Source organism: Microcebus murinus, chromosome X, assembly GCF_040939455.1.
Source record: "Microcebus murinus isolate Inina chromosome X, M.murinus_Inina_mat1.0, whole genome shotgun sequence".
Lineage (NCBI taxonomy): Eukaryota > Metazoa > Chordata > Mammalia > Primates > Cheirogaleidae > Microcebus > Microcebus murinus.
In genome coordinates this window covers 2635667-2662876 of record NC_134136.1, presented here as the reverse complement: position 1 = coordinate 2662876, position 27210 = coordinate 2635667, and positions in this window count along the sequence as shown.

Genomic DNA, 27210 nt, shown 5'->3' with positions numbered 1-27210 from the left:
TCTTTATTACTGGTATCTAAATTCACTTTAAAATGTTTAGCCAAATGTTAGAGTTCATATAATGGAGTGATTTGCTAGTCAATTTTTTGTTTACATATCATATCTGTAGTTTCAGACTTTCAGTAATCAATGAGAAGGTGGAAATGACATTGAGTATGTCAATATCAGAAGCTAATCCTAAATACTGTCTGAAAGTGCTAAATAAGGAGACAGTATCTCATATTTTGCATTAATTTTACCTAAAGAATATTTTAGGGAACCAATTTTTGAGTCTGAATTGCATTTAGAAGTCTCCTCATACCTATTAATGAAAGCAAGCAGTCAAAATTTTGTTTTCTTTTATTTTAAGGCACCTTACAAAGAACAATTCATCCATATAAAAGTTTTCCCAATGTTTTCCCACATTAATTCCCAATTTTCCTTGATGAGATTGTATCAGTTTGCACAGTAGTTAGCAAAAAGAAAATGGACAAAACCACCTGATTCTGGGCAGAGGGAACTAAAATACCAGAAGTTCTTGAGGACACAAAAACAAGACGGAAGAAGCCCCATGATGACCTGGGACAAAGTTTGTCCAAAGGATGCTGGTCTAAAAAGAAACTTTCTGAACTTCCCAGCCCTGAAGGCTAGTTTGAGGACAGACTTTTTGAGCCAATGTCCATCCCCTCCCTATAGACTTCTCCTCTTATAAACAAACAACATTCAAGACATTAGACAAGCATGTGTTAGATGATAGAAAAAAATTTCACCAAGGAACAATACAAATCTGATTAGATAACCAAAATCATAAAAAGGGACTTATTCCTAGGAAAACAAAATAAACCCAGTGCTGATAGGTTTCAGTGAAATAATAAGAGCCCAATTCAGCATGAATTTATTCTTCACCCAAGGATATGTGGCTCATTGAGCAGACAAATACAGGGATCTCAGATGTGCACGCTATTACTTACTAAGGATCCCAGTCCTAGGCACTAAGAGTCTCAACTGAACCTTACTGGAACCACCAATTCTGTTAATGCTCTTCAACCAAAGACCACCAGGGCCACCTTTTAGTTAAGTTGAGTTAATTGCTCATTGTCACAGCCAGAAAGAACACATACCATGCACGGGGAACCATGGCGTGTCTCAGTAAGAGGATGTTAGAAAGAGTTTGTTATAGGATATGGGCTTTTTGAGTGATTTGAGGGAGGGTCAAAGAAAGTGGAAGTTTGCTTTAGGTTGAATGCTGTCAGTAAGTAGGGGCAATTTTATAGTTGGGTATATTATGGATGGCACAGTCACCCTGATTTTGTCTTACTTACACAAAATTATGAAGGGGGTTTGTTTTGTTTCATTTTGTCATGGTCTCAAAGTAACCTTGTCTGAGGTTGTTTTCTATGAGACTGTTTATGTCCAATAGGAGAACAAAATGACCTGGCTGTGAGCAAGGTCTAACTGTGAATATCAGATCAGTTCTGGACATCAGGGTCAGTGTTTTTCTTGATCAGTGCCAAGTATTATTCAATGTGTTGCCACACAGCAGTAAACAAAACAAAGTCCCCATTCTCATGGAGCCCAAATTCTAGTGGTGGTGATTGAGAGAAAAATAAAGTTGGATAACGGAAAGAGAGAATAATTGGAGCGGGGAGATTGTGTTAAATAGGAAGTTCCTTTATATTCTTAGTTTATTAAGTGCTTTTTTATCACACTTTCCTTGCAGGTATTGAGTTGATCATGTGGTTTTTATTTTTATATTTCATCAATATGGTATATTATATTAACTGATTTTCAGATATGAAACCTTTCGTTCTCGGAATAGAGCCCACTTGGTCATGTTGTATGGTTTTTTAAAAAAAATATGTTGCTGGATTTGATTTGTTAATTTGATTTGTTATTTGATTTGTTTTTTGCATTTATATTCATAAGAGATACTGGTCAGTTGTTTTCTTATCTTGTGATGTCTTTGCTTTTCGGATCAAAGTAATGACCTCATAGAATGAGCTGGGAAGTGTTCCCGCCTCATCTATATTTTAGAAATTTTTTTGTGAAAATTTGATATTAATTATTCTTTAAGCATTTAGTAGAATTTGAAGCCATATGAGCCAGAGCCTTTCTTGGTAGGTAGTTTTTCACTTCTCTTGTTATGTAGGTCTATTCTGATTTTCTATTTTTTCTTGAGTCAATGTTGCTAGTTTAAGTTATCTAATATATTGGCATACAATTATTGATAGTATTCCTTTATAGCTTTTTCATTTGTGTACAGACAGTAGTAATGTCCCTTCTTTTATTTCTGGTTCCAGTAATTGAGTCTTCTTTTTTTTTTCAATCTAACTGAAGATTTGTCAATTTTGTTGATCTTTTCAAAGAACTAGCTTTTGATTTCATAGATTTTCTCTATAGTTTTTGTATGTTCTATTTAATTAACTTCTATAATCTTTATTATTAGTCTGTTTGCTTGCTTTGGGTTTAATTTGTACTTCTTTTTCCAGTGTCTTTTGTGGAAAGTTATGTTATTAATTTAAAATAATTCTTTTATCTTAGTATAAGCATGTATAGCTATAGATCTCCCTCTAAGCTCTGCTTCAGCTGCACCCTATGAGTTTAAGTGTGTTGTGTCTTCATTTTTATTCATCTGAAAATATTTTCTAATTTCTCTTTTGATTTTGATTCATTGCTTATTTAGGAGAATGTTGTTTTTCACATATTCTTATATATTTTTCAGTTATTGACTTCTAAATTCACTCCATTGTGATTGAAGAGCACACTTGGTATTATTTCTATTGTTTTACATTTATTGAGGTATGTTTTATGACCTATCATGGAGAATGTTCCATGTGTACTTGAGAAGAATGTGTAGTCTGCTGTTGGTGGGTGGATTGTTCTATAGATGTCTGTTAGTTCTAGTTAGTTTATGGTGTTATTCATGTATTCTATTTCATTGTTGATCTTCTGTCTAATTGTTCTATCTATTATTAAAAATTGGGTATTGAAATCTCCAACCCATACTTTAGAATTATTTATTTTTTGCTTAATTTTTGTCCATTTTTGCTTCAAGCATTTTAATGTTCTATTGCTATATACATATATATTTGTAATTGTATCTTCTTGATGGATTAACCAGTTTATCATCATGAAGTGATCCTCTTTATGTTTAGTAACACATTTTGTTGTAGTCTATTTTATCTGATATTAGTGTAGCCACTCCAGTTTTCTTTTGGTTGCTGTTTGTATGATATATCCTTTTCCATTCTTTTTTTTTTTTAATTTTTTTTTTATTTTGGCATATTATGGGGGTACAGATTTTAAGGTTTCAATAAATGCCCATTTCCCCCCTCCCCCCAAAACTCTGAGTCTCCATCATGACCATCCCCCAGATGGTGCACATCTCACTCATTATGTATGTATATACCCGCCCCCCTCCCCCCTCCCACCTCCCCAATACCCTATTACTGTAGCACCTATGTGTCCACTTAGGTGCTACTCAGTTAATACCAGTTTGCTGGAGAATATACCTGGTGCTTGTTTTTCCATTCTTGGGATACTTCACTTAGTAGTATGGGTTCCAGCTCTAACCAGGAAAATATAAGATGTGCTATATCACCATTGTTTCTTAGAGCTGAATAGTACTCCATGGTATACATATACCACATTTTTTTTTGACATATTTTTTATTTTTATTTTTTTATTTTAGCATACTATGGGGGTACAAGTGTTAAGGTTACATATATTCCCCATTCCTCCCTCCCCCATAAAGTAACAGCTTCAAACGTATCCATCCCCCAAACGTTGCACATCTTTCTTTTTTTTTTTTTATTTTGGCATATTATGGGGGTACAGATTTTAAGGTTTCAATAAATGCCCATTTCCCCCCCCCAAAAGTCTGAGTCTCCATCATGACCATCCCCCAGATGGTGCACATCTCACTCATTATGTATGCATATACCCGCCCCCCTCGCCCCTCCCACCTCCCCAATACCCTATTACTGTAGCACCTATGTGTCCACTTAGGTGCTACTCAGTTAATACCAGTTTGCTGGAGAATATATCTGGTGCTTGTTTTCCCATTCTTGGGATACTTCACTTAGTAGTATGGGTTCCAGCTCTAACCAGGAAAATATAAGATGTGCTATATCACCATTGTTTCTTAGAGCTGAATAGTACTCCATGGTATACATATACCACATTTTATTAATCCATTCTTGGATGGATGGGCACTTGGGCTGTTTCCACAGCCTTGCAATTATGAATTGTGCTGCTATAAACATTCGAGTGCAGGTGTCTTTTTTGTAGAGTGTCACTGGATCATTTGGGTAGATGCCCAGCAATGGGATTGCTGGATCAAATGGTAGATTCACTTGTATCGCTTTAAGGTATCTCCATATTGCTTTCCACAGAGGTTGAACTAGTTTGCAGTCCCACCAGCAGTGTAGGAGTGTTCCTCTCTCTCCGCAACCACGCCAGCATTTATTGTTTGGAGATTTTTTGATAAAGGCCATTCTCACTGGGGTTAAGTGATATCTCATTGTGGTTTTGATTTGCATTTCCCTGATGATTAGAGATGTTGAGCATTTCTTCATATGTTTGTTGGCCATTCTTCTGTCTTCTTTAGAAAAATTTCTGTTCAAGTCCTTTGCCCACTTTTTAATGGGGTTATTTGATTTTTTCTTCCTAATTTTCATGAGTTCTAAGTATATTCTAGTTATCAGTCCCTTATCGGATGCATAGGATGCAAAAATTTTCTCCCATTCTGTAGGTTGTCTGTTTACTTTCATGACTATTTCTTTGGCTGTGCAGAAGCTTTGTAGTTTGATCATGTCCCATTTATTTATTTTTGTTGCTGCTGTGATTGCCTTTGGGGACTTCTTCATAAACTCTTTGCCCAGGCCGATGTCTAGGAGAGTGTTTCCAACTTTTTCCTCTAGAGTTCTAATAGTTTCATATCTTAGGTTTAAGTCTGTTATCCAGCGTGAGTTGGTGTTTGTGAGAGGTGAAAGGTGTGGGTCCTGTTTTAGCCTTCTACAGGTGGCTATCCAGTTTTCCCAGCACCATTTATTGAAGAGAGATTCTTTTCCCCAGCGTATGTTTTTGTCTGCTTTGTCAAAGATGAGATGGCTATATGAGGATGGTTTTATATCAGGATTCTCACATCTGTTCCACTGGTCAATATTCCTATTTTTGTGCCAATACCATATTGTTTTAATTATACAGCTTTGTAGTATAGTTTGATATCTGGCATATTAATGCCTCCCATTTTGTTTTTGTTGCCTAGAATTGCTTTTGATATTCGGGGTCTTCTTTGGTTCCATACGAAGCGTAAAATTATTTTTTCTATATCTGTGAAGAATGCTGATGGGATTTTAATAGGTATTGCATTGAATCTGTAGATCAGTTTGGGTAGTATAGACATTTTGATGATATTGAGTCTGCCGATCCACGAGCATGGTATGGATTTCCATCTGTTTACATCCTCTGCTATTTCCTTCCTCAGTGTTTCATAGTTCTCCCTGTAGAGGTCTTTTACCTCTTTGGTTAAATATATTCCTAGGTACTTTAATTTCTTTGTTGCTATTGTGAAGGGAATTGAGTCTTTGATTTGGTTCTCAATTAGATTGTTGTTGGCGTATATGAATGCCTCTGATTTCTGTGTATTGATTTTGTATCCTGAGACTTTACTAAATTCATTGATCAGTTCCAGGAGTTTCTTGGTTGAATCCTTGGGGATTTCTAGATACAATATCATATCATCAGCAAACAGTGAAAGTTTGATCTCTTCTGCCCCTATTTGGATACCTTTGATTCCATTTTCCTGTCTCATTGCTGTAGCCAAGACTTCCAGCACTATGTTGAACAGAAGTGGTGATAGTGGGCAGCCTTGTCTGGTTCCAGTTCTAAGTGGGAATGATTTCAATCTTTCCCCATTCAGTATGATGTTGGCTATGGGTCTGTCATATATGGCTTGTATCATTTTTAGGTATGTCCCTTCTATGCCTATTTTCTTAAGTGTTCGTATCATGAAAGGGTGTTGAATTTTGTCAAAAGCTTTTTCTGCATCTATTGAAAGAATCATGTGGTCTTTGTTTTTGCTTCTGTTGATGTGGTGAATTGCATTTATAGATTTACGTATGTGGAGCCATCCCTGCATGCCTGTGATGAAGCCCACTTGGTCGTGGTGGATTATTTTTTTGATAAGTGTCTGGATTCGGTTAGCTAAGATTTTGTTGAAAATCTTTGCATCTATATTCATTAGGGATATTGGTCTGTAGTTTTCTTTTTTTGTTGCATCCTTTCCTGGTTTTGGTATCAGAGTTATATTTGCTTCATAAAAGGTGTCGGGGAGGTTTCCGTTCTTCTCGATGTTGTGGAATAGTTTCTGCAAGATAGGTGCTAGTTCTTCTTTGTAAGTGTGGTAAAATTCGGGTGTGAAGCCATCTGGACCGGGACTTTTCTTTTTAGGGAGATTTTTAATTGCTGTTTCTATTTCAGCTGTTGAGATTGGTCTGTTCAGGGAATCTATTTCTTCCTGGTTGAGCCTAGGGAGGCTGTGTGTTTCTAGAAATTTGTCCATTTCCTCCACATTTTCCAGTTTGTGTGCATAAAGATTTTTGTAGTATTCATAAATTGTATCTTGTATCTCTTTGGGATCAGTTGTGATATCTCCTTTTGTAGTCCTGATGTTGCTTATTAGAGATTTCTCTTTTCTGCTTTTCGTTAGCTTAGCCAATGGTGTGTCAATTTTGTTTATTTTTTCAAAGAACCAACTTTTGTTTTATTAATCTCCTGAATAGCTTCCCTGTTTTCAATTTCGTTTAGTTCTGATTTGATCTTGTTGATTTCACTTCTTCTGCTGGGTTTGGGGTTGGTCTGTTCTTCTTTTTCCAGCTCTTTGAGTCGTTTCATTAGATTGTCTATTTGTGATCTTCTTGTCTTTTGGTTATAGGCATTTATGGAGATAAACTTTCCTCTCAGAACTGCTTTAGCTGTGCCCCAGAGGAGTTGATAACTTGTCTCTCCATTGTCGTTTTCTTCATAGAACTTTTTTATTTCCGTCTTGATTTCTTCATTTATGAAGTAATCATTTAGTAGGAGGTTGTTTAATTTCCACGTTTTTGTGTAGAAATGTGAGTTTCTGTTAGGGTTGAGTTCTAGTTTTATTCCACTGTGATCTGAGAAGGTACATGGTATGATTTCTATTTTTTTAAATTTCTTGAGATTTTCTTTGTGTCCTAGGATATGGTCAGTCTTAGACAATGTCCCGTGAGCTGATGAGAAGAACGTATATTCAGTGGATTTTGGGTAGAATGTTCTGTAGATGTCTGTCAGACCCAATTGTTCTAGAGTTTTGTTTAAGTCCATTATTTCTTTATTAATTTTCTGTTTGGAGGATCTGTCTCTTGCAATCAGTGGGTTGTTGAAATCCTTGGCGATTATGGAGTTGCTATTAATCCATTTGCTTAGCTCCAGTAAGGTTTGCTTTATGAATCTGGGTGCACCTAAGTTGGGTGCATATATATTTAAAATTGTTATCTCTTCTTGTTGGACTGTGCCCTTTACCATTATATAATGACCCAATTTGTCTTTTACTACTTTTGTTGGTTTAAAAACTAAATCGTCTGAAATTAGAACTGCCACACCAGCCTTCTTTTGGCTTCTATTTGCTTGGAATATTGATCTCCACCCTTTTATTTTTAGTCTATATGATTCCTTGCAGGTTAGATGTGTTTCCTGAGGACAGGATATACTTGGCCTTTATTTTCTGATACATTCAGCCAGCCTATGTCTCTTGAGTGGAGAGTTTCAGCCATTCACGTTTATTGAGAGAACTGATAGGTAAGGTGGATTACTGATCATTCTGTTGGGTTGGATGTTGTTGCTATGATTTCTGTCTTGAGCCATTGTAATATCTGGCCTTTAATATCTTTGGGTTTTGGTTGTTTTTATATTCGTGTGTTATTATTATGATGTTCCTTGCATAACGCTGTTTTAAGTACTTCTTGTAGGGATGGTCTTGTCTTGGTGAATTCTCTGAGCCTTTGCTTGTCTGAGAATGTTTTTATTTCTCCTTCATATACGAAGCTTAGTTTTGCAGGGAATAATATTCTAGGCTGGGCATTGTTTTGTTTCAAAAGAGTGAGAATGGGGCCCCAGTCTCTCCTTGCTTGTAAAGTCTCATTAGAGAAGTCTGATGTTATTCGAATTGGCTTTCCCTTGTATGTTACTTGCTTCTTTTGTCTTACAGCTCTTAGAAGGGCCTCTTTAGTTGATCCTGTGGTTAGTTTGATGACTGCATGTCGTGAAGTCTTCCTGTTTGTGTTGAATCTCCCAGGGGTCCTCTGAGCTTCTTGAACTTGTATATCAAGATTTTGAGCAAGGCCTGGGAAATTTTCCTCTATTATATCTTCAAACAGCTTGTGCAACCCTTGAGTGTTGTCTTCTTCCCCTTCTTGTAACCCTATGACCCTCACATTAGGTTTCTTCACATAATCCCACATCTCTTGTAGGCTTTGCTCTTTTCTCTTGTTTCTCTGCTGTATTTCTGTGACTGATTTATTTAATTTGAAGGTGTTATCTTCAAGCTCTGAGATTCTTTCTTCTGTTTGATCTACCCTGTTCTTGAGACTTTCCACTGTATTTTGTAGTTCCTTGAATTCATTCTTCATTTCCAGGAATTCGGTCACACTTTTCTTCATTGTGTCTAATTCTTTTTCCATATCCTGGAGGCTTTTTGTGGTTTCTTTGTGTTGGTTATTGAGTTGTTGTTGCAGCTGGGTGAGTGTTCTTATGATCCACATACGAAATTCCTCTTCTGTCATATTGGTTTCCTGATTTTGGTTGGTGTCCATTTCTAGGGGGCTGGTGCTTCTCTTTTGGGGTGTGTTTTCCGTTTGGTTCTTCATATTTCCTGAGTTCTTTCGCTGATTTCTTCCCATGTTGATTAGTTGTTGTTTCTTTCCTTAGGTTATTGTTTGGGTATTCACACACCTTGTTTAGTTTCTGAGGCGTTAGGTGGTGTCTGTGGGTGAAATTGGACCACTCCCTGTATAATGAGTCAGTGGGTGCCGTGGAAAGGCTGTGCAAGATGCCGTCCCTGTCAGTAGGTGGCGTTTGCTTGGAGGAACAGGCTATACTGTTGATTTTGTGTCCTGTTAACAGCTCTTGTTCTGGGCGGAGCTGGGTTGGGTAAGCCTGCCCTCAGGCCGTTACCAGGGGTCAAAGTTCTGTACTCTGCTTCCAGGGAAAGCTGTCAGGGTGGGGCTGGAATGGTCCCGCTCAGCTAGAAAGTCTGGGTGTGGGTATGGGGCTGTCTGAGACCCGCAGTCAGGAGTGGGCCTCGCTTCTTTCCACCCTCCCCAACTCCGCAGCTACTCCTGGGCCTCTGCCAGCAGGCCAGACCACAAGCCACCAGGCCTCCCCGGACTGTGATGCCGGCGGGGAGGTTCCCTGCACAGGAACGCCACCTGGGCTGGGCGCACGGCCTCCTCCTGGGAGGAGGGTTGCCCTCTAGGACACTGATCCACCCCTGGAGGCACAGACACCTCTGAGGCTGTTCATGTATAACCCTTCTGTGCCCCGGGCAATGCTAGCCCTTGGTGCAGGGGATCTGGTCTGCAGGTCAGACCTCTAGGTCCCAGAGTTCAAACTGTATCCCCACCAGGGAGAGGATTTCCGGTCCCAATTCACCCACAGGGAGCCCAAGCTGGGTCTATGTCTCTCAGCCTCTGAGTCGGCACTGTTCTCCTGGAAACACGGTGACAGCAGTACCTGGGAGGGCGGGCGGGTAGGGAGCTCACAGTCTGAGTTCCCCTGAGTCAGGTGTAGGGTCCCAAACGGGAAGGTCCCGTTCCCTGGAGGTGCCTCCGGCTGGTGGCTGTATTGTCTCTCTGGGCAGCCATGGGTAGGGTGGGCGGAGGGGAGGAGGAGGCAATATGGCGCCTGCCGCACGGCTCGGGTCTGTGCACAAGGAGGTGCCCGGAGGAAGTTGGGAACCTGGTGCCATGTCTGCTACAGGCTCACCGTTGGCAGGCAGCGGCGGTCTCTGGGCTGGTGTCTGCAGGTCTCTCCACCCGCTGGGGAGCCCACCCGCAGTCCCGAATGCAGGGGAGGGGAAACAGTAAATCCACCTACCCTTGCCGCTGGTCTCCGGGCTGCTCTGGTGGTCTCAGCCTCCAGTTCTCCTCTGCAGCCTCCTCCCGTGGAGTCTTCCGGGGTCTCAGGTACCCCTCCTCCAGCCCTTGTCCACTGTTTTCTCATCTTCTTCCTTCTTTCCTCTAATTTCTGCTAGAATCTGTCTTTTCTGCAGAGACACTCTGTCTAGCGGTGTTATTCGTCCGCCATCTTGCTCCGCCCCCCTCAACATATTTGTATATTTGAATCTGAAATGTATCTCCTTTAGATAGCATATAGTTGGATCTTTTTGTTCATTAATTCATTTTTGATAATCTTTGTGTTTTTACTGGATCATTTAATATGTACTTTTTTAATGTTATTGATATAGTTGGATTTATGTCTGTAATTTTATTTTCTGTTTTATATATTTCTTATGTATTTTTTGTTTCTCTATCTCCCATTTTGTGCTTTCTTTTGAATCAAATGAATATTTTAATGTAGCCTTTTGATTTTTTATTGATTATTTTGCTATATATTTTAAAAATTATTTCCTTAGTGGTTGCTACAGAGCTTACAATATACATTTACACTTATCAGAATCAACTTCAGATTTATGCTAATTTAATTCCAGTAAAATATAGAAATGTCACTTCTATATAGCACTATTCCCTTTTGCCCCATTTTGTGATATTATTGTTATGCATATTATACCTGTAAGTGTTACAAACTCAGCAGTGCATTGTTATAATTATTATTTCATTTTATGTCTTTTAAATAAATTGAAGAAGTATATAATTTTAGTTTTTGTTATATTAACCTTTTTATTTATCATTTTCTATCCTATCATTTGTTCTTTTGTATTGGAGTTACCATCTACAGCTTGCTGGATATAGGCTTCTTGGCTGACAGTTTTTCCTCCCCCTGGCACTTTGAATATGTTATCTCATTCCTTTTGGCTTCCACTATTTCTGCTGAGAAGTCAGCTCTTGTTCTTACTGAAGTTCCCTAAACATTCAGGAAGCTCAACAGACTCCAACTAGGATAAACACAAAGATATCCACCAACAGACACATCGTAGTAAAAATGCGGAAATCTGGGATGGATGTGGTGGCTCATGCCTGTAATCCTAGCACTTTGGGAGGCTGAGGCTGGAGTATATCTTGAGGTCAGGAGTTCAAGACCAGCCTGAGCAAGAGCTAGATCCCACCTCTACAAAAAATAGAAAAGTTAGCCAGGCATGGTAGCATACACCTGTAGTCCCAACTTCTCAGGAAGCTGAGGTAGGAGGATCATTTGAGCCCAGGAGTTTGAGGTTGCAGTGAGGTAGGATCATGCCACTGCATGCTAGCCAGGGTAACAGGGTGAGACCCTATCTAAAAAAAAAAAAAAAGAGAGAAAATTTTGAGAGTATCAAGAGGAAAATGTATGTCTTATAGTCTGGTCTGCTTTTGCATATTGTCTTATTCTGTTTTGTGTTACTATAACAGAATACCACAGACTGTATAATTTATATAAAAATTATTTCTCACGGTTCTGGAAGTTGGGAAGCCTAACATCAAGGTACCAGCATCTTACAAGGGTCTTCATGATGAGTCCTCCCATGGCAGAAGGTAGAAGAGTAAGAGAGCCCTTACACAAGAGACAGGAAAGGTGCTGAACTTATCCTTTTTTTTTTTTTCTCTCCAGATTGTCTTTTTTTAAAATTTTTATTTTAGGATATTATGAGGGTACAAACATTTTGGTTACATTTTATGTCTTGCCTCACCCAAGTGAAGATTAGAGGCATGCCCTTCCCTTTACAATGCTCACGTGTCCTTTAGTTGTTAGTTTATGCCCCCAACCCCTTAATCCCTGGAGAATATTACTACCATGTGAGCACCATAGTGTTGATCAGGAAGTGCCAGTTTGATGGCGAGTACATGTGGAGCCTATTCTTCTGATCTTGTGATACCTCACTTCGGATAATGGGATCAAGCTTTATCCAGGAAAATATAAGAGGTGCTAGATCACTGTCATTTCTTATAATTGAGTAGTATTCCATTGTAAACATATCCCAAATTTTAATAATCCACTCATGAATTGACAGCACTTGGGTTGTTTCCACAACCTTGAAATAGTGAATTGTGCTGCCATAAACATTCGGGTGCAGATGTCTTTATTATAGAACGTCTTTTGCTCTTTTGGGTAGATGCCTAATAGTGCTATTGCTGGATCGAATGGTATTTCTATTTTTAGCTTTTTGAAGTATCTCCAAATTCTTTTCCACAAAGGTTGCACTAATTTGCAGTCCCACCAGCAGTATGAGAGTGTTCCTATCTTTCCACATCCATGCCAGTATTTGTTGTTTTGGGATTTTTTTTGATAGAAGCCAATCTCACTGGGGTTAGGTTATATCTCATTATGGTTTTGATTTGCATTTCTCTATTAGAGATGTTGAGCATGTTTTTATGCGTTTGCGGGCCATTATTCTGTCTTCTTTTGAAAAGTTTCTGTTGATGTCCTTTGCCTATTTATTGATGGGGTTGTTTGATTTTTTTCTTGTTGATTTTTTTATGTTCTAAATGGATTATTGTTATCAGCCCTTTATCGGATGTGTAGAGAGCAAATATTTTCTCCAATTCTGTAGACTATCTATTCGCTCTAATGACAGTTTCCTTGGAAGTGCAGAAGCTTTTTAATTTGATCAGATCCCGTTTATTTATTTTTGTTGCTGCTGTGATTGCTTTGAGGGTCTTCTTCAAAGATTCTTTGCCTAGGCTGATGTCTGAAAGGGTCTTCTTTATATCTTCTTCTAGGATTGTTATGTTTTCATGCCTTATGTTTAAGTCTGTTTTCCATCCTGAATTGATTTTTGTAAGACTTGAGAAGTGGGGATCCAGTTTCAATCTTCTGCATGTAGCTATCCAGTTTTCCCAGGACCATGTATTGAAAAAAGATTATTTTCCCCAGTTTATATTTTTACTGGCACAAGAACAGAGACGTAGATCTTTGGAACAGGACTGAAAATCCAGATATTAAACCATTCACATATGGTAATCTAATCTTCAAAAAATGAACTCATCCTTTTTATCAGGAGCCTATTCTCATGATAACTAGCCCACTCCTGTAATAATGGCATTAATCTAATCATGAGGGCAGAGCCTTCATGACCTAATCACCTCTTAAAGTTCCTACTTCTCAACACTTGTATTGTGGATTAAGTTTTCAACACATGAATTTTGGGAGATGCATTCAAACCATAGCACATGTGAATATCTAGTCACATCACATACAAGGATCATCAAATAGACCCATCAAATTCATTCTTAAATTTTGGTATTATATTTTTAATTTTAAAATATTCCTTGTAATTCTTTTTTATATATTTCAAATATCTGGAGTAATTCTCTGTTTTAAATCTATTTTATTTACCTTTTCCTCTCTTTTCTTGAACATATTAATTATAACTGTTTTAGAGTTCTCATCAGCTAACTCTAATATTTGGATCATCTTTGGCTATGTTTCTAATGTCTATTTTTTCTCCTGTCTTTATTTATGTGCTTCTATCTTTTGGCTCAGCATGATTACTTTTTAGTGAATGTCAGATATGGTGTACACAAAATTATAGGAGGTTGAATTGAGGTTATATTACCCTAGAATGGCCTCAACCTTCACACCACTGGGTAGAAGACCTTAATTCAATCTAAAACTATTCTACGTTGCTTTTGAGTTATACTACTGGGTTGCATTTGGTTTGCTGCAGGACTCCAAGTGCTTTTTAAGTCAGTGTCTGCTGCATTTTATATGGCCACTCTCCTAATGGGCCCTGAACTTTAATCCTTGACTCACAATACTGTCAAAAATTCCTGCTCTATTTTTCAATGTCTCTCCACTTCAGATTTTTGCCTTCTACCCGAGGTATTTTCAGTATCTATCAATGATATGAGAGCATACCTGAGGTCTCTCACATCTTTATCAAATGCTCTGCTAGTTTCTCTGTCCCCTAGAAGCACTACCCACTAGTGTAAATCCTAGATTCCCATTTTTTTCTTCACATCTCCGGAATAGGCAAGTACTCTCAAGGTAAAAGTAGATAAAAAATTCTACTTGCCTCTCCAAGGTAATTTTCTCTCTGTAGTGTTAACCCCTCTGGTTTTTGTTGCCTTAGCAGTTCTCTGAGTCTGTTGCCTTCACATAGATGATTTTGTTTTATCCAGATTTTCTAGTCATTCTGAATAGAAGCACTAGTTGCTATGGTTTGCTGTGTGCTGTTATGAATATGGCCCACTATCTGCTCTGTTCTCATTTTTTCCTATATATTTTCTTTACCTCTAGCTTTTGCTTCCACATATTCTCTACTCTCTCCTAACTGGCTTACGCTTAGCCTGTCATGGCCCTTTACAGTTCTTTCAATTTATCTGCATCATGACCTTTCATTCTTAGTTCCTGCTACTAACTGCTTTCTTCTCTTGGGACTTCCCAATTCAAATTCCTGTGAGAGAATTTGATTGTCATAGATTATCTTTTGATGCCAGATTACATTCTTAATGCGTTGTCATTGGCTTACCTATGTATGATTGTCTTCCCTTAGCTAGGTGTTCACTTTTGTCCAATTAACTGTGGTTGAGGTAGAGGGGGCACATCATGTGGTTCAAACCATGGCTTCCTAAGGGATGCCCCTAATTAGGGTTTTGGGCATGGCAGTTCTCCTTAGAAAAGGCTGCACGTGTTAGAGACATTATAATTGACATGTTCAGGACAGAGTCATAGTCTACCAGTTCATCTGAGCTCCCAGTTAATATCGAGAGAAAGGAAAACACAATAGCTTTTGAAATCTCCTAATACCAAAACTGAAATGCATCTACCTTGTCAATAAGGAGACCTAGTGTGGGGATGTTGATAGTTGCATGTAGGCTGAACTGGAGATGGGAGAAGGGCTAGGGACTGAAGTGCCTTCTGTTGCTCTGAACTGTCCTGTCACTAGTCTGTATCAAATACTCAAATCAGTCAACAGAACTGGGGGGAGGCAGAGGAGAGCAGGTGAGTCTCATTCATTCAACATATACATACTAAGCACCTACTGTGTTCCAGGCACTGTTCAGGTGCTAGAAAACAGTGGTGAATAAACCAAACCAAAATTCCTACCCTTATGGAGTTTACCATTTAGTAGGAGAATGAAAACAACAATTATTAAGCACTTACTATGTGCTTGATACCCTTCTAAGCATTTACACATATTAATTCATTTAATTCTCACATGTGGTAGCTACTAGTATTATCATCATAATCATCATCCTGTCTCATAGTTGGAAAAACTATTAAGTGGCAGGGTTGGAATTCAAACCCAGGCATACTGGCTGTAGATACTTTGCCTTAACCACAGGCTCCACTGATTGAATCATAAACCATGGTAATCTGTGCCCTGGAGTTTCTCAACCGTTCTGGAGAGGTAAATCTCAACCGTGATGGAGAGGTAAATTAGCATGTATTCATTCAGTCAGTCATCATTTGCCAAATCATTTATAAACCTCATTTTATGTGGTCCTCACAACATCTCCATGAGTAATATGGCATAATTCCAATTTTATAAACCCAGTAATAGAGGCTTAGAGAGATGAAGGGTCTGGCCCACAGTCACACACCTAGTAAGTGACAGAAAGTTTACATTTGAGCCAAAGTCCTATTATTCAAAAGCCAGTCATTTTCTTTTTACTAACTGTTGCTGCCTTCTATAGCTGAGTAGAGAGATATTGCCTGAGAGAGACTGGAAATTAAAGCTTTCTTTCTCAATTGAATTGTAGTAGAGAAAAAGTCTCAGGAATTGGCTGAGCTATCAGCAAGAGAGGTGAGAAAGAGATATGCTTACTACTCCAACAGGATTGAGAACAAAATGTGTTGTAGGGTGGTTTTGCCTCATGAATATGCACATATATGCTTAAGCTGTGGTTTCTGGACAAAGATCGGAGTATCTTTTGGTCTGTTGCTCTGCTCTGTGGACCACATATAGGTAGGGGGACATGGGGTATTTTGAACCACATTGAGTATTCTGAGCAACCACTCCCTTCCACAAGTTCTCCTCTTTCTTATTACAGGCCCTAAGGACTTAGCTTGCTTTTTTCTCCTCCAAACTGTCTCTACTACTCTGTAACTCAACACACCACTCCACTCCCCCAGAGTTGGCATTAAGATGATGCTTCCCCTTCTTTACTGCTCTTCCCCAGAGAAGCTTTTTGCTTGTAGGGTTTTATTTTTGTTTATTGTGTGTTGGGGGCCAGAATGGGAGAGCACCAATAGGGTGAAGAAAGAAGGAACGCTGCACAGAAACCAAAAGGGAACTATGCAAACAGAGCCGTAGCTTAAGGAATATAATTATCTTGCTTATATCTGGGGATCTCTTTTACTCTCTCTGATTCCATTTGTAATGCTGCTGGCAGCCTATTTGCATTCAAAACTTTTCCTTTATATTTCTGGGGAAAGTTCACCAACCACACCCATCACCTTATCTTTCAAAATTTAGGTTAATGTCAATATTTTCCTTCATGAAATAGAAGGAGAAAGAATGAAGGAAGAACTAGTATTTATTGAGAACATACTATGGGCTAGATTATTTGAATCTTATATTAGAAGAAACTAAGTTTCAAAGAAGTTAAGTGATCATTAATACAAATCTAAGGCAACCTTGGCACAGCATTCTTTTGGACCTCGGAGCCTCAATCTACAGTCCACTTTGAGCCACGGCCTTGTAATTCCCTCAGGCTCCACAGCATCACTGTGTCAGGTGACAGACCCATCTCACAGAGAAGGAAACTTGAGGCTCAGGGAGAAGAGAAATTGTTCGCCTCAGATTACACAGCTAGGAATCGATACAAATCCAGGACTGGAAGCTACAGAGGAAATTCTGTTGTTAATACACCACACTGCCCCCAGTAGTATGGAAAAGGAATCCCGAAGGTAAGTGAAGAAGATGCTTACAAATAGGACTGATGGAAAAACATCTGCAAGTCTTGTTACTCAAATCGGTCCAGCATCACTATTGTCGTTGCCCGGGGGCTTGTTAGAAATGCAGAGTCTCAGGACCCACCTCAAACATCGGGAAGCAATTGTTATTAACAAGATTCCCCAAGAGATTCCTACACACGTTAAAGTTTGAGAAGCACTGACACAGGGCATTTGAGAGAGCAAAGTAGGTTGAGGAAGGAGCCGTTTTGATGAGACAAAGATGGAAATTGGTGGATAAGGCCGACCTGGTGGTTTATTAGGAGTGGTGACAACGATTGAGTCCATAACTGCCTGCTACTTGTGTTGCTTTGCACATGGCCTTGTGCTTTGATGACAAGTGTGTGAAGTTTCTCCATCTCAAAGAATAGCTAAGCCAGCCTAGGGAGTAAGAAGACTGGAAGTGACGTGGCTTCCGAATCTCTGAGCAACACAGGCAGTGGAAAGGCAATGTGGGGCAGTGGAAAGAGCTTTCAGGAGCCCTGGGGCTCCAGAATCGGCTCTGCCACTGCTCTTGGTAATGCTGAACATGCCTCTCCCTCTCTAAGCCTCAAATTGTCTGACTTTAAACTCTGTGGTCTCAAAGGGCCTTTTCAGCTTTGACGTTCTGTTATTCTCACGTGTAGCTTTTAGCACGGCACATTGTGATGAAAACAGGTGACATGGTTGACTGACTGGGTAGATCGGAACTTGAGTAGTCCAGGAAGGCCTTTCTGAGGAGGTGACATTTAAGCTGAGACCTATATGATGAGAAGAAACCAGCCATGAGACCTTAGTGTGTAAGACCATGCTGGACAGAGGGAACTGCTTAGAGAAAGCCCCAGGATGGGAATTAACTTCATATGTTTGAGGAATGGCAAAGAGAGGTAACAGGAAGAGGGGGAAGATCATTTAAGGTCTTGTAGGTCATTTTTTCATCATGAAATAGGAAGTCATTGGAGGCATTGAGCAGGTGAATAGCACGACCTAGTTTGCAGTTTAAAAAAACTACTTTTCCCCCATAATATGCTGAAATTAAAAAAAAAAAGCAAAAAACCCTACTCTGTAAAAATAAAACTAACATAAAAATGCTACTTTGGCTGTTATGTGCAGAATAGACTGTAGGGAGGCAGAGTGAAGCAGGGAGACCAGTTAAGAGGCTATTGCAATAGTTTAGGTGACAGCAATTATGGCAGCTCAGCCAAAGGTGGTAGCTGTAAATGGTGTGAAGTGCACAGATTCAAGATATGTTTTTAGAGATCCAGTTGGCAGAACTTACTGATAGATATAGGTACAAAGGAAAGAGAGGAATCAAGAATGACTCCAAGGCTTTCAGCTCAATTGGATGGTATCTTTATGTTCTTCATATTAATATTTCATGTTGAGTTTGGACTTCTTTGCAAAGACAGTGGGGGAGTTTTATGGGGTTTAAGAAGGAAAATGACATTGTCAGATTCATGTTTCCTAAAGATTACTGCACTAGATCAAGAATGAATTGGAAGGGTGAGAGGCTAGAACCCAGGATCTCTTGTTTGGCATTTGCAATAGGCAATTGAAATAGTTCAGAAGATAAATTATGGGGGTCTGAAATAAGACAGTGGCTGTGGGGATGGGGAGAATGGGACAGATTAGAGATCTAGGCAAGCGGAAATTAGAGGAATTATCAACTAATGAAATGGTTTTGTTAGGCAAGGCTTGTGTCTCAGACCCACCACTTACCAGTTTTATAAATTTGTGTGTTAATAAATGATAATGTCAAATAGAGGCAAGGTGGCAGACGAGAAACACCTCCAACCAGAGTGTCTCTGTAAGAAGGAAAGATTTTACATGAAAGTGAAAAAATAAATAAGCAGGCAGTCAAACATAGATTGGATGAGGGTCACAAGGAAGGGTGCCTGAACCTACAGGAGACCCCACAGGAAGAGGTTGCAGAGCAGAACTGGAAGGAGAAAGGCTTCAGTAGGATCTAAACCCTGAGAGGCTTGGAGACCAGTGACAAGGGTAGGTGGAGTGGTTAAATTTCCCCTCCCTTGAATCTTGGACTGCTGGTGGGCTCCTGAGCTGCTGGAGAGACCTGCCGACACCAGTGCAGAGATGGCTGCCGCCAGTGAATGGTGAGCCTCTTGTGGACCGGGAACTGGGCTCTCAGCTCCCTCGGGACACATTCCACCTCACAGACCCAAGTGAATTGGCAGGTACCATATTGCTTCATTCTCCCCTTCACCTCCCCTACCTGAGGCTGCCAAGAGAGACAATTTAGCCACCATCCAGAGGCATCCACAGGGAATGGGGCCTTTTTTTTGGTGCCCTAAAGTGGACTGAGGGGTACTTGGACTGTGAGCTCCCTATGTGCTGGCTCTCCCTGGAGCTTCTTGCCTGGTGACTCCAGCAGAGTGGGGCACAGCCTGAGGCAGACAGACATTGATCCTGCTTGGACACCCTATGGGTGACTTGAGACCAGCATTCTTCTCCTTTGCAGGGTCAGAAATTGATCTCTGGGTCCCAGAGCACAGATCTGCAGGCCAGATCCCATACACCCAGGTCTTGATCATATTGTCTGGTTGCACAGAAGGGATATTTGTGAACTAATCTACTGAGGTGCATGCGCCTTCAGGGACAGATCAGAGTGGGTCCTAGTGTCAGTGTGCTTGAGGGGCAATCCTCTTCCCATGGGAGGGCCACACTCCCAGCTCAGGTTGTGATCCTGGGCAGGGAAGCTCCTGGCTCACATGACAGTCAGGGAAGCTCCACTAGCTTGAGGTCATGCCTGCTAGCAGAGGCCCAGGAGAAACTGCGGAATAGGGGAGGGTGGAAAGGAGTGAGGCCTGGTCCAGACTGCAGGTCTCAGACAGCCTTACCCCAACATGGAGACTTTTTGGCTGAGTGCAGCCATTTCAGCCCCTCCCTGGCAGCTTTGCCCAGAAACAGAGAACAGACCTTGACCCCCTGCTAATAGCTTCAGGGCAGGTTCCCCCAACCTAGCCCTGCCCAGCCTCACTCCCCCACCAGCCCTACTGAGGTAGAGCATAATAACACACCTGGAAGTCCCAGGGCCCTATCAACCACCTGAGTCACTAAATTGCCACTGCAGAGGAACCAGAGTTGGTTACAGGATCCAAAACAACATTGCAGCTTGTTCTTCCCACCAAGTGCCACCTACTCACAGGGATGTCAATTTGCACACCCTTTTATTGTATTTACCGACTCATCACACAGGGTGTGGTCAAATCTCACTCACAAGCACTGCCTACTGACTCACAGACTAAACCGGGGGTGTTATTACATAAATTAACATCCAAAGGTAAGAAGCAATAGCTGCTCCAGTTGGGAAGGAATCAGCAAAAGAACTCTGGAAGTATGAAGACACAAACTGAAAGGACACCTCCAATAGGGAACACCAGCTCTCTAGCAATGGATATCAACCAAATTCAGAACACTGAAATGACAGAAGAAGAATTGCAAACCTGAATTGTAAGAAAATTCAATGATATGCAAAAGAAAATGGATACCAAACACAAACCACACACACAAAAAATCCAGGACTTGGAAGAAAAATTCACTAAATGAAATATTAAAGAAAAATCAAACAGAACTTTTGGAAATGAAGAAATTATTCAAGGAATTACACAAAACATGGTGGAAACCCTCTAGAATAGGGTATATCAAACAGAAGAAAGAATCTCAGGGACTGAAGATAATACCTTTCAATTAAATCAGTCACAGAGAGCAGAGAAATACGAGAAAATAGCAAAGCCTACAACAAATGTGGGATTGTGTGAAGAGGCCTAACATGACAATTATAGGTATCCATGAGGGTGACGAAGAAACTACACAAGGGTTGGATAAAGTATTTGAGGATATAATGGAGAAAAATTTCCCAGGCCTTGCAAAAACTATATATCAATGTATAAGGAGTTCAAAGGACTCCTGGGAGATTCATTGCAAACAGAAAGACAACACAACACATAGTTATCAAACTGGCCAAAATAACCATGAAAAAGGCCCTCCTATGAGCTGTAAGGTGAAAGAAGCAGGTAACCTACAAAGGAAAAGCCATTATACACACTGCAGTCTTTTCATCTGACACCTTAAAAGCCAGAAGAGACTGTGGTCCCATTCTCATTCTTCTCAAAGAAGATAATGTCCAGCCTAGGACAATCTTTTACCCTACAGACCTAAGTTTCATATATAAAGGAAAAATAACGACCTTTTCAGACAAGCAAAGACTGAGGGAGTTCATCAAGACAAGACCGGACCAGCAAGAAGTACTCAGAACAGAGTTACACACAGATCAGCACAATAAACACTCACCAGGATAAAATCATCCAAAAAGCTAAAGGTCAAAGGTCAGATATGACAATGGCTCAAGAGAGAAAACAAAGCAACAAAGTTCAACTCAACAGGATGAACAGAAATCTTCCCCATTTATTAATTCTTTCAATAAATGTGAATGGCTTGAACTCCCCACTAAAGAGACATAGGCTGGGCCAATGGATAAATATACACAGCCAAGTCTCTGCTATCTTCATGAAACACATCTAACCCATAAGGATGCATTCAGACTCATGGTGAAGTGATGGAAAACAATATTTCATGCAATTGGAAGCTAAAATAAAGCTGGAATAGCAGTTATTATTTCAGATATCCTAATCTTCAAATCAACAAAAATAATGAAAGACAAATATGGTCACTGTATAATGGAGAAGGGTACAACTCAACAAGAAAACATAACAATTCTAAATATTTATGCACTTAAATCAGGTACACCCAGATTCATAAACCTAATCCTACTTGATCTAAACAAAATGGTAAACAGCAACACCATAATAACCGGGGACTTCACCATTCCTCTGACAGAACAGGACAGATCTTACAAACATAAAATAAACAAAGAAACAATAGACTTAAACAGAACTCTATAACAAATGGGACTGACATTTACAGAACATTCTACCTAAAAACCACTGAATATATGTTTTTCTCATCAGCTAATGGGACATTCTATAAGATTGACCATATCCTAGGCTACAAAGCATGTATTAATAAGTTAAAAAAATAGAAATTACACCATGCATCTTCTCAGACCACAGTGGAATAAAATTAGAAATCAACTGCAACAGAAACTCTCGTCTCTACACAAAGTCATGGAAACTAAACAACCTTCTGCTGAATGATCATTGGGTTAACAAGGAAATTAAAATGGAAATCAAAAGATTCCTTATACTAAATGATAAAGGTGATACAAGTTATCAAAATCTGTAGGACACAGCTAAAGCAATACTGAGAGGAAAATTTATATTCATAAATGCCTACATCCAAAAGACAGAAAGATCACAAATCAGCAATCTAATCAATCATCTCAAAGAATTGGAAAAGGATGAGTAAACCAAGCCCAAACCTACCAGAAGAAAAGAAATAACAAAGATCAGAGCAGAGCTAAATGAAATAAATAACAAAATAAATCTATATGGAAGATTAATAAAACAAAAAGTTTGTTCCTTGAAAAAATAAACAAAATTGACATTCCTCTTGCTAGATTAATGAGAAACAGAAAAGAAAGGACACTAATGAGATCCATCAGGAATGTAAAAGGAGAAATTACAACTGATACCACAGAAATAGAAATCATCTATGAACACTGTAAAAACTTCTATGCACATAAACCTGAAAATGTGGGGGAAATGGACAAATTCTTAGAAACACACAGCCTCCATAGGCTCAATAAAGAAGAAATAGAATTCCTGAACAGACCAATATGAAGTACCAAAATTGAAGCAGCAATAAAAAATCTTCTTGAAAATAAAGTCCCGTACCAGATGGTTTCATACCCAAATTTTACTGGACCTACAAAGAAGAACTGATGCCTATCCTGCAGAAATTATTCCACAATATCAAAGGGAAGGAATCCTCCCAACTCATTTTATGAAGCCAACCCAACATCACCCTGATACCCAAACCAGGAAAGGACGCAACAAAAAAAGAATACTACAGACCAATATCACTTATGAACATAGATGCAAAATTCTCAACATAATCCCAGCAAACTAAATTCAGTTGCTTATCAAAAGTAATTCATCATTACCAGGTGGGCTTTATCCCAGAGACGCAGGAATGGTTTAACATACATAAATCTATAAATGTAATTCAACACATAAATATAAGTTAAAATAAAGACCATATAATCTTCTCAATAAATGCAGAAAAAACATTTGACAAAATTCAGCACCCTTTTATGATAAGAACGCTTAAGAGTCCTGCTCTGAACCTTTGCGGATTCTTGATGCTGTCCTTGTAGGGAGGAGATCCACTCACATGTAGGAGACCTAGATCTATGTCTCTTTCTCTGGGAGCAGGAATCCGGAGGGTTACCTTTACTCTGCCATTTTTACAAAATAGGCATAGACGGGACTTACCTAAAAATGATAAAAGCTATATATGACAAACCCACAGTCAACATCATACTGAATGGGGAAAAATTCAAAGCATTTCCACTTAGAAGTGCAACCAAAGTTGCCCTCTATCACCAGTTGTATTCAACATAGTGCTAGAAGTCCTAGGCAAAGCAATCAGATAAGAGAAGGAAATCAAAGGCATCCAAATGGGGGCAGCAGTGGCTAACTATCACTCTTTGCTTACGATATGATCTTATATCTAGAAAACCCTAAAGATTCTGCCATGAGACTACTGGAATTGATAAACAAATTCAGCAAGTCTCAGGGTACAAGATCAATGTATAGAAATCAGTAACATTCCTATACACCAACAACAGTCAAACTGATAGCCAAAGCAAAGACTCAATACCCTTCATAATAGCAACAAGAAAAATAAAATATCTAGGAATATATTTAACTAAGGAGGTAAAAGACCTCTACAGGGAGAACTACAAACACTGAGGAAGGAAATAGCAGAGGACATAAACGGATGGAAAACCATACCATGCTCATTGATTGGCAGAACCAACATTGTTAAAATTTATATACTACCCAAAGTGATCTACAGATTCAATGCAGTTCCTATTAAAATACCAACATCATTTTTTGAAGATCTAGAAAGAATAATTATATGCTTCATATAGAACCAGAGAAGACCCTGAATAGCAAGGCAATCTTAAACAAAAAGAACAAATTGGGAGGCATTAATTTACCAGACTTCAAGCTATAGTCCCACAAGTGCTCTCAACCCCTTCCTTTAAACTATTTGCCCTTGAGGCCCTGGCACTCTGGGCTGTGAGGGGGATGGCAGTTTGGAAGATCTCCAAAATGCCTTCAGGGTTATTCTCCCATTATTTTGTTGAAAAGCACCTGGCTCCCTTCCTATCCATCCTAATCTTATCAAATTCTCTTGACCATACCCTTGGTTTTCTCTCCTAAACACACTTTTATATTTATATGGCTAGGCAAATAATTTTCCAAATCTTCACATTCTGGTTCCATTTAAATTATAAATTATAAATTCCATATTTACATTGTTTCTGTCTTCTTCAATTTGACTGTAAACAGTTAAGGGAGGCCACACAACACCCTGAACACTTCACTGCTTAGAGATTTCTTCTGCCAAATAGCCTAGTTTATCACTCTTACATTCTGCCTTCCATAAAGTCTTATGACACAAACTTAATGCAGCCAAGTTCTTTTGCCACTTTGTAACAAGGATGACTTTTCCTCCAGTTACCAATAACTTTTCCCTCTTTTCCTTCTGATTATCAGATAAACTCATAATTATTCTGATTGTCAGCAGAATAATCTCCACTCTTATGGCCACCTAAGTAAACTCCAAGAAGATTTAAGCTTTCCCTAATCTTCTCTTCTTCATAGCCCTCACCAGAATCATGCTTAATGTTCTATTCATGGCCATATAGATTTTTTTCCAGCATTTACTTCAAAACTATTCCAGCCTCTAGCCATTACCCAGTTCTAAAGCTGCCTTCATGTTTGTAGGTATTTGTTATAGTAACACTCCACTCCTCAGTACTTTTTTCTGTCTTAGTCTGTGTAGAGGCCAAGGGAGTAAGTTCTCCTTGGCCCTCTGAAGGCTCACTGAAGAATCACTGACAAAATGCAGATTAATAGGAGAAAACGCATACAAATTTAACGTATATGCATAGGAGACTTCAGAATGAAAACCCAAAGATATAGAGGAAAGTGTCCATTTTTATGCTTAAGTTCAACAAATTATGGGCAGCCATGTAAAAATATGATTGGCCAAAATGGGTATGATCTAATGCTAATAGACTGAGTGGAGAAATCCAACAAGATCTGTCTAGGTTCTTTTTGGCCTCTTTGACTGAGCATGTGTTCCTTCCTTCTGGGTGTGGGGCTGGGCACTCTCTGGAATGAGGGTCTTATGACCTACAGTCAAACAAGGTGGTTCAGATAATTTCATTATGGCCAGTTTTTACACAGAATATTTTTAGGTTTTATGTCTGGCTTTCATGAAAAGAGGCTCTGGTTTCTATGACTTCCCTTGTGGGAGAGTGATTCTAGTTTCTATGGCTAGCCTCAGGGGAGAATGGGACTGAGAAATAGGAGGGCAGAAAAAGGTCACAGAAAACCTTTTGTTTCTGAGGTCTTCATTTTGAGGTATTGTTTTCTGAGCCCCAATATCTGTCTTGTGCTGCTATAATAGAATACCTAATACTGGGTAATTTATAAAGAAAAGAATATTATTTATTTTTTGCTGTGTCCTGACATTACAAAAGGGAGAAAGAGGCAAATTTACTCCAGCAAGCCCTTTTTATACTGGCATTAATCCATTCATGGAGGCAGAGCCCTCATGACCTAAACCTCACAGCAACAATGAAAGTAAATAAATGGGACCTGATCAAATTAAAAAGCTTCTCCACAGCCAAGGAAACTATCATGGGAGCAAACAGACAACCTAAAGAATGGGAGAAAATAGGGATTCCATTAATTCTGTAGATCACTTTAGGTAGTACGGACATTTTAACAATGTTGAATCTACCAATCCATGAGCAAGGTAGATATTTCCATCTGTTTACATCTTCTACAATTTCTTTTCTTAGTGTTTCATCATTCTTCCTGTATATGTCTCTCACCTCTTTTGTTAAATATATTCCTAGATATTTAATTTTTTGAGGCTATTGTAAAAGGTACTGCGTTATTTTATTTTATTTTTTATTCTTTAATTTTTTTTTATTTTGGCATATTATGGGGGTACAGATTTTAAGGTTTCAATAAATGCCCATTTCCCCCCTCCCCCCAAAAGTCTGAGTCTCCATCATGACCATCCCCCAGATGGTGCACATCTCACTCATTATGTATGTATATACCCGCCCCCCTCGCCCCTCCCACCTCCCCAATACCCTATTACTGTAGCACCTATGTGTCCACTTAGGTGCTACTCAGTTAATACCAGTTTGCTGGAGAATATATCTGGTGCTTGTTTTTCCATTCTTGGGATACTTCACTTAGTAGTATGGGTTCCAGCTCTAACCAGGAAAATATAAGATGTGCTATATCACCATTGTTTCTTAGAGCTGAATAGTACTCCATGGTATACATATACCACATTTTATTAATCCATTCTTGGATTGATGGGCACTTGGGCTGTTTCCACAGCCTTGCAATTATGAATTGTGCTGCTATAAACATTCGAGTGCAGGTGTCTTTTTTGTAGAGTGTCACTGGATCATTTGGGTAGATGCCCAGCAATGGGATTGCTGGATCAAATGGTAGATTCACTTGTATCGCTTTAAGGTATCTCCATATTGCTTTCCACAGAGGTTGAACTAGTTTGCAGTCCCACCAGCAGTGTAGGAGTGTTCCTCTCTCTCCGCAACCACGCCAGCATTTATTGTTTGGAGATTTTTTGATAAAGGCCATTCTCACTGGGGTTAAGTGATATCTCATTGTGGTTTTGATTTGCATTTCCCTGATGATTAGAGATGTTGAGCATTTCTTCATATGTTTGTTGGCCATTCTTCTGTCTTCTTTAGAAAAATTTCTGGTCAAGTCCTTTGCCCACTTTTTAATGGGGTTATTTGATTTTTTCTTCCTAATTTTCGTGAGTTCTAAGTATATTCTAGTTATCAGTCCCTTATCGGATGCATAGGATGCAAAAATTTTCTCCCATTCTGTAGGTTGTCTGTTTACTTTCATGACTATTTCTTTGGCTGTGCAGAAGCTTTGTAGTTTGATCATGTCCCATTTATTT